This window comes from Bubalus kerabau, chromosome 2, assembly GCF_029407905.1.
Source record: "Bubalus kerabau isolate K-KA32 ecotype Philippines breed swamp buffalo chromosome 2, PCC_UOA_SB_1v2, whole genome shotgun sequence".
Classification (NCBI taxonomy): domain Eukaryota; kingdom Metazoa; phylum Chordata; class Mammalia; order Artiodactyla; family Bovidae; genus Bubalus; species Bubalus kerabau.
This window is the reverse complement of record NC_073625.1, coordinates 163,973,487-163,979,309: the sequence shown is the minus strand read 5'-3', so window position 1 is coordinate 163,979,309 and position 5,823 is coordinate 163,973,487.

Genomic DNA, 5,823 nt, shown 5'->3' with positions numbered 1-5,823 from the left:
AACAGTTACACAATTAGTTCTTACAGTTATTGACTGCTATTCTCAATACTCTTTTCCCTTGATTTTCTAGCCAAAACTAAAATAATGCTTGCCTCTAAAACAGTAAGGAATATGGAGAAATGGGAAGTATAGAGAACTCCTTGGGAATATGGTGCCATGTTATTTTTATGGATATTAATAGTGACCCTGCTATTGAAATAGCCTCCATGATTCATTATCCCCTGGTGGCTCAGACGGTAAAGCATCTGCCTACAATGCAGGAGACCTGGGTTCGATCCCTGGGTGGGGAAGATCCTCTAGAGAAGGGAATGGCAACCCACTCCAGTACTCTTGCCTGGAAAATCCCGTGGGAGGAGCCTGGTCCATGGGGTCGAAAAGAGTCAGACATGACCGAACGACTTCACTTCAACCTCATTGAAATAGCCTCCATGATTCATCTACTTATTTTTTTTTAAGACTAAAGCAATTCATATACTTCAACTTTTAAAAAAGAACAAAACAATTAAGTTTGGAATTCTGACCAAACTCTAACTTGGGACTTGACTTTCAGTACTTATTCTGAATGTCTCTTGCTGCATCTGCTCCATTTCCTACTTGACTAGAGAGTTACTGAGAAATCTCATAGTGCATTTTCAGTATTTGCTACGTGATGCCCTCTACACAGCTACAGAATATCAGCAAAACTTGTGGATTATTCTCTCTTATTCTCTGAACTGTTTCAGAGTATAATGAACTGCTTCAAAGAGGTCTGAAGGCCTCTAATGAAAGGTGTTTAGGACATGCCAAATACCATGGTTGCTATGAAAATTATCAGTCAACTAGAAACATTAGCTATTTTATGCCCAAAACAGTGTTTTAACAATGATTCATTTTTGGTCATTAGATGATTATTCTGAGATCTTATTATGTTAAAACTATATTGGCACCGAGAAAAAATGTTTTCAAATTTGCCTTTTTATGTGACGGTTCCATCTCTCGTGTACCAACCATAAATTCTTTGCCTCTGGGACTGCAAATGCTTCAAGATGTAATGGAAAGTTGGTATCACGTGGCAAGACATTTGTTCCCACTGCAGAGTGAGGCCAGCTCTGAAATTGAAACCCTAATGAGAACAAGTATGTAAATGAGAGCAGCCAAACCAAACATGAAAACAAAGCCCAAGGAGTCTATAAAAAAGACAGTTTTTTAGTCTAGGTATTCATTAATCCATAACACTTAGACTTTATGAATTCAAAATAGACTTGTTTTTCCAATGTTTGTTACTATAGTGACATATCTATAAGACCTATATTTTAAAAACTAAATAAGGTCTTTAACCCCTAGAGTGATTCTATTTATTAAGTGTTCCTATGTAAAAGAAATGCTATTTAAACTATTACATACCAAATATTTAAAATATTTCAATGTGCCTTGAGTTAAATATGATTAAGAATGACTAGCGTCAAAGGAATGTGTATTCTTGATCAAAATTTCAACCTTCTGTTTTCTACAGAATACTACAGATGCTGTATTCTCAAGGACTTCTGCATATGATCCAATATATATAGCTTGCATATCTTCTGAAATTTCTGCAAAAATTAAAATCACTTCAATAAAAATCTTTATCTAATTTAAATATTTTTTATTTTAAAGATACATGTTATTGCAATGAATTTCCCACTGTTCCATGATTTTAGGCATATTGTTTTATTTTCATAATACTGAATGAAAATGTAGGATGTTATAAAAATGGAAAATTCATTTTTTTATACACTATCTATTGAGAATCTAATATGTGCCAGGCTCTATTATAGATCTTGGAAATATAAGAATGAACAAGACAGGTTAAAAAGACTTTGCCCTCTCCCTTTTTAATTTTAGTGTGGGAAGATAGACAATAAATAAAAGAAGTAAATAACATAATATATTAGAAGGTAATAAGTACAATAGAGAAAAAGCAGGAAATAGGGATGGATGTGGGAGGAGCTTATGGTTTTAAATAGTCAGGGTAGTCACACTGAAAAGGTGACGTTTGAGCAAAGATTTGAAGAAGGTGAAGGAATTAGTCATGCAAATATCTCAGAGGAGGAGCAGAAGGTACAGTAAGAGCAAAAGTCCTGATTCAGAAGGGTACCTTTAGGGAATCAGCCAATAACTAGCATATTCGAGTGTTTCCAAAGCTAAAGCATCTTTCATGGATCATAGCCTTGTCTGAGCAAAGTGGCTCATGGAATTTAATAAAGTTATGAGCCATGCCATGCAGGGCCACCCAGGACAGACAGGTCATAGTGAAGAGTTCTGACAAAATGTGGTCCACTGGAGGAGGGAATGGCAATCCACTCCAGTATTCTTGCCTGGAGAACACCATGAACAGTATGAAGAGGCAAAACATATGACATTGGAAGATAAGTCCCCCAGGTCAGAAGGTGTCCAATATGCTACTGGGGAACAGCAGAGGGCAGTTACCGATAGCTCCAAAAAGAATGAATTGTATGGGCCAAAGCAGAAATGACGCTCGGTTGTGGATGTGTCTGGTGGTAAAAAAGCAGAGAGATAGTGGAGGACAAAGCAACCTGGTGTGCTGCAGTCCACGGGATTGCAATGAGTCAGATACGACTTAGCAACTGAACAACAACACAAAAGCTAAAGCGAAAATGTTTTGTGGATCCATGTATATGTTGGCTGTTGCACGCAAAACCAAGGCTCCAATCTTGTTTTTTGGAAGTCTAGATTTATAAAATCTTAAAACCAAAAAGTCATCAAAACCAAAAATAGTCCTCTCATTCAACCTGATTATTTTACAGATAAAGAATATGAGACCCAAAGAGGTGATGACCTGTGCAAGGACACATAGCTAGACAGATAGATAGCTGCAGTGCATACAATAACAAAGGTGTCCTGACACACCCGTTGTATTCAGCTTTACTTCTCATATTTTAAATATTTTTCCATTCATGTCCTTTTAATTCCTTTTTGAATTCCTTTTTTATCTCGTAAGTTTGTTCTTTAAAATGTTTCTGCATTAATTTAATTCATCTGAAAAAGCACTAATCATTCCAACTATTATCTTCTGATGGCATTCAAATATATAGTGCTTATGACGGGCACTTTGTCTTTGGACAGCAATTATGAAGTGCCATCTAACACAAAAGTAAAATTGTAGTCTCATATCTTCTTATACCTTTATGAAGTCTCTTTTGGTTTAGGTAGTGTGTGTGAATACATTTTATAAATATGATAGTAATACATTAGGTGAAAATTTTATGTGATCATTGCAGAAAATTTGGAAACTATTTTTAAAAATTAAACAAAAAAGCCTATAATCTTATCACCCAGAGACAGTCACCAAGTGCAGATATATTTTCCCCCAAATTCTTATCCTATGTGTACATGTAATTTTATCCCAAAGATTAGATACAATTTTGTTTAATGTTTTTTAACTTGATTATTTTACCATCATTTTTTAAATATCAAATAATGCCAAATGTTCATCTTTAAATGTTTTTACGTCTCCTGCATTGGTAGGCAGGTTATTTATCACCAGCTCCAGAAAACAACAAAATTCTGTAAAGCAATTATCCGTCAATTAAAAAATAAATAAATTTTTTAAAAATGGTTTTGATTTTTGGAAATAAAAGTAAACCAAACGTAAAATTCATTACTAGGGTAGGCTAAAGAGTCTGGGTGACTTTTTTCCACTAATAACACAGTGTTATTGTAGAGTAATTTGATCAATATGCAAGCTGGTTTTCGAAAAGGCAGAGGAACCAGAGATCAAATTGCCAACATCCGCTGGATCATGGAAAAAGCAAGAGAGTTCCAGAAAAAAACGTCTACTTCTGCTTTATTGACTATGCCAAAGCCTTTGACTGTGTGGATCACAATAAACTATGGAAAATTCTGAAAGAGATGGGAATACCAGACCACCTGACCTGACTCTTGAGAAACCTGTATGCAGGTCAGGAAGCAACAATTAGAACTGGACAGGGAACAACAGACTGGGTCCAAATAGGAAAAGGAGTACATCAAGGCTGTATATTGTCACCCTGCTTATTTAACTTCTACACAGAGTACATCATGAGAAACTCTGGGCTGGAGGAAGCACAAGCTGGAATCAAGATTGCCAGGAGAAATATCAATACCCTCAGATATGCAGATGACACCACCCTTATGGCAGAAAGTGAAGAAGAACTAAAGAGCCTCCTGAAGAAAGTGAAAGAAGAGAGTGAAAAAGTTGGCTTAAAGCTCAACATTCAGAAAACTAAGATCATGGCATCTGGTCCCATCATTTCATGGCAAATAGATGGGGAAACAGTGGAAACAGTGGCTGACTTTATTTTTCTGGGCTCCAAAATCACTGCAGATGGTGACTGCAGCCATGAAATTAAAAGACGCTTACTCCTTGGAAGGAAAGTTATGACCTTTTAATATTAAATATTAAAATTTTAAAGTTTTAATATGCTAGATAGCATATTAAAAAGCAGAGACATTAATTTGTCAACAAAGGTCTGTCTAGTCAAGGCTATGGTTTTTCCAGTGGTCATGTATGGATGTGAGAGTTGGACTATAAAGAAAGCTGAGCGCCGAAGAATTGGTGCTTTTGAACTGTGGTGTTGGAGAAGACTCTTGAGAGTCCCTTGGACTGCAAGGAGATCCAACCAGTCCATCCTAAAGCAGATCAGTCCTCGGTGTTCATTGGTAGGACTGATGTTGAAGCTGAAACTCCAATACTTTGGCCACCTGATGCGAAGAGCTGACTCATTGGAAATGACCCTGATGCTGGGAAAGATTGAGGGCAGGAGGAGAAGGGGACGACAGAGAATGAGATGATTGGATGGCACTATCGACTCAATGGATATGGGTTTGGGTGGACTCTGAGAGTTGGTGATGGACAGGAAGGCCTGGCTGGCGTTCTGCGGTTCATGGGGTCGCAAAGAGTTGGACAAGACTGAACAACTAACTGAACTTGATCAATATTCATAATCTTCATAATTAAATTGTGAAAACATTTAAGAGTTTCAGAATATTTAACAAAAATGCAACACTGAAACATATGAAATCCTTTTAAATAATTTGCATCATAACCTTGGCATACTATCCTTTTTCTCTTTTTAGTCTTGTTTTTTTCTGCTCTTAAACATTTTTTTTTCAGATTCTTTTCCCTTACAGGTTATTACAAAATATTGATTATAGTTCCCTCTTTTTAGTTTTAATTCTTTATAATCATACTTTCTAAAACACCAAATTCTATGACAGATGATGGAGGATCACAAATCTTACTGTGGTAATCATTTCATGATGCAAGTCAAATCATTATGATCTACATCTTAAATTCAATAAACAAAAAGTGTTAGTTGCTCAGTCGCGTCGAACCCTTTGTGACTCCGTGAACTATAGCCCACCCGGCTCCTCCATCTATGGGGTTTTCCAGGCAAGAACATTGGAGCGGATTGTCATTTTTTTCTTCAATAAACAAAAAAATTGCCATCAAATAACAAATAGTATGTTTCAAAAGTATTGGATAAGGTAAGCAAACTTTCTTTTTCCTTTTTGTTTGGAATTTATACCAGTGTGTTCACATTTACACAGGGGCCTATTAGTGCAAAACATCAAGGTGTTTCTTCTCCCGTGTTCAGTTAGGAAGACAGATGAACTTTGTGTGCTCCATAGGCCTATGCATCTAACCCTGTGGAAGCACTCTGATATGATGGCCCTGTTTTGGAGTCTAAGCTGGAATCAAGATTGCAGGGAGAAATATCAATAACCTCAGATATGCAGATGACACCACCCTTATGGCAGAAAGTGAAGAGGAACTAAAAAGCCTCTTGATGAAAGTGAAAGAGG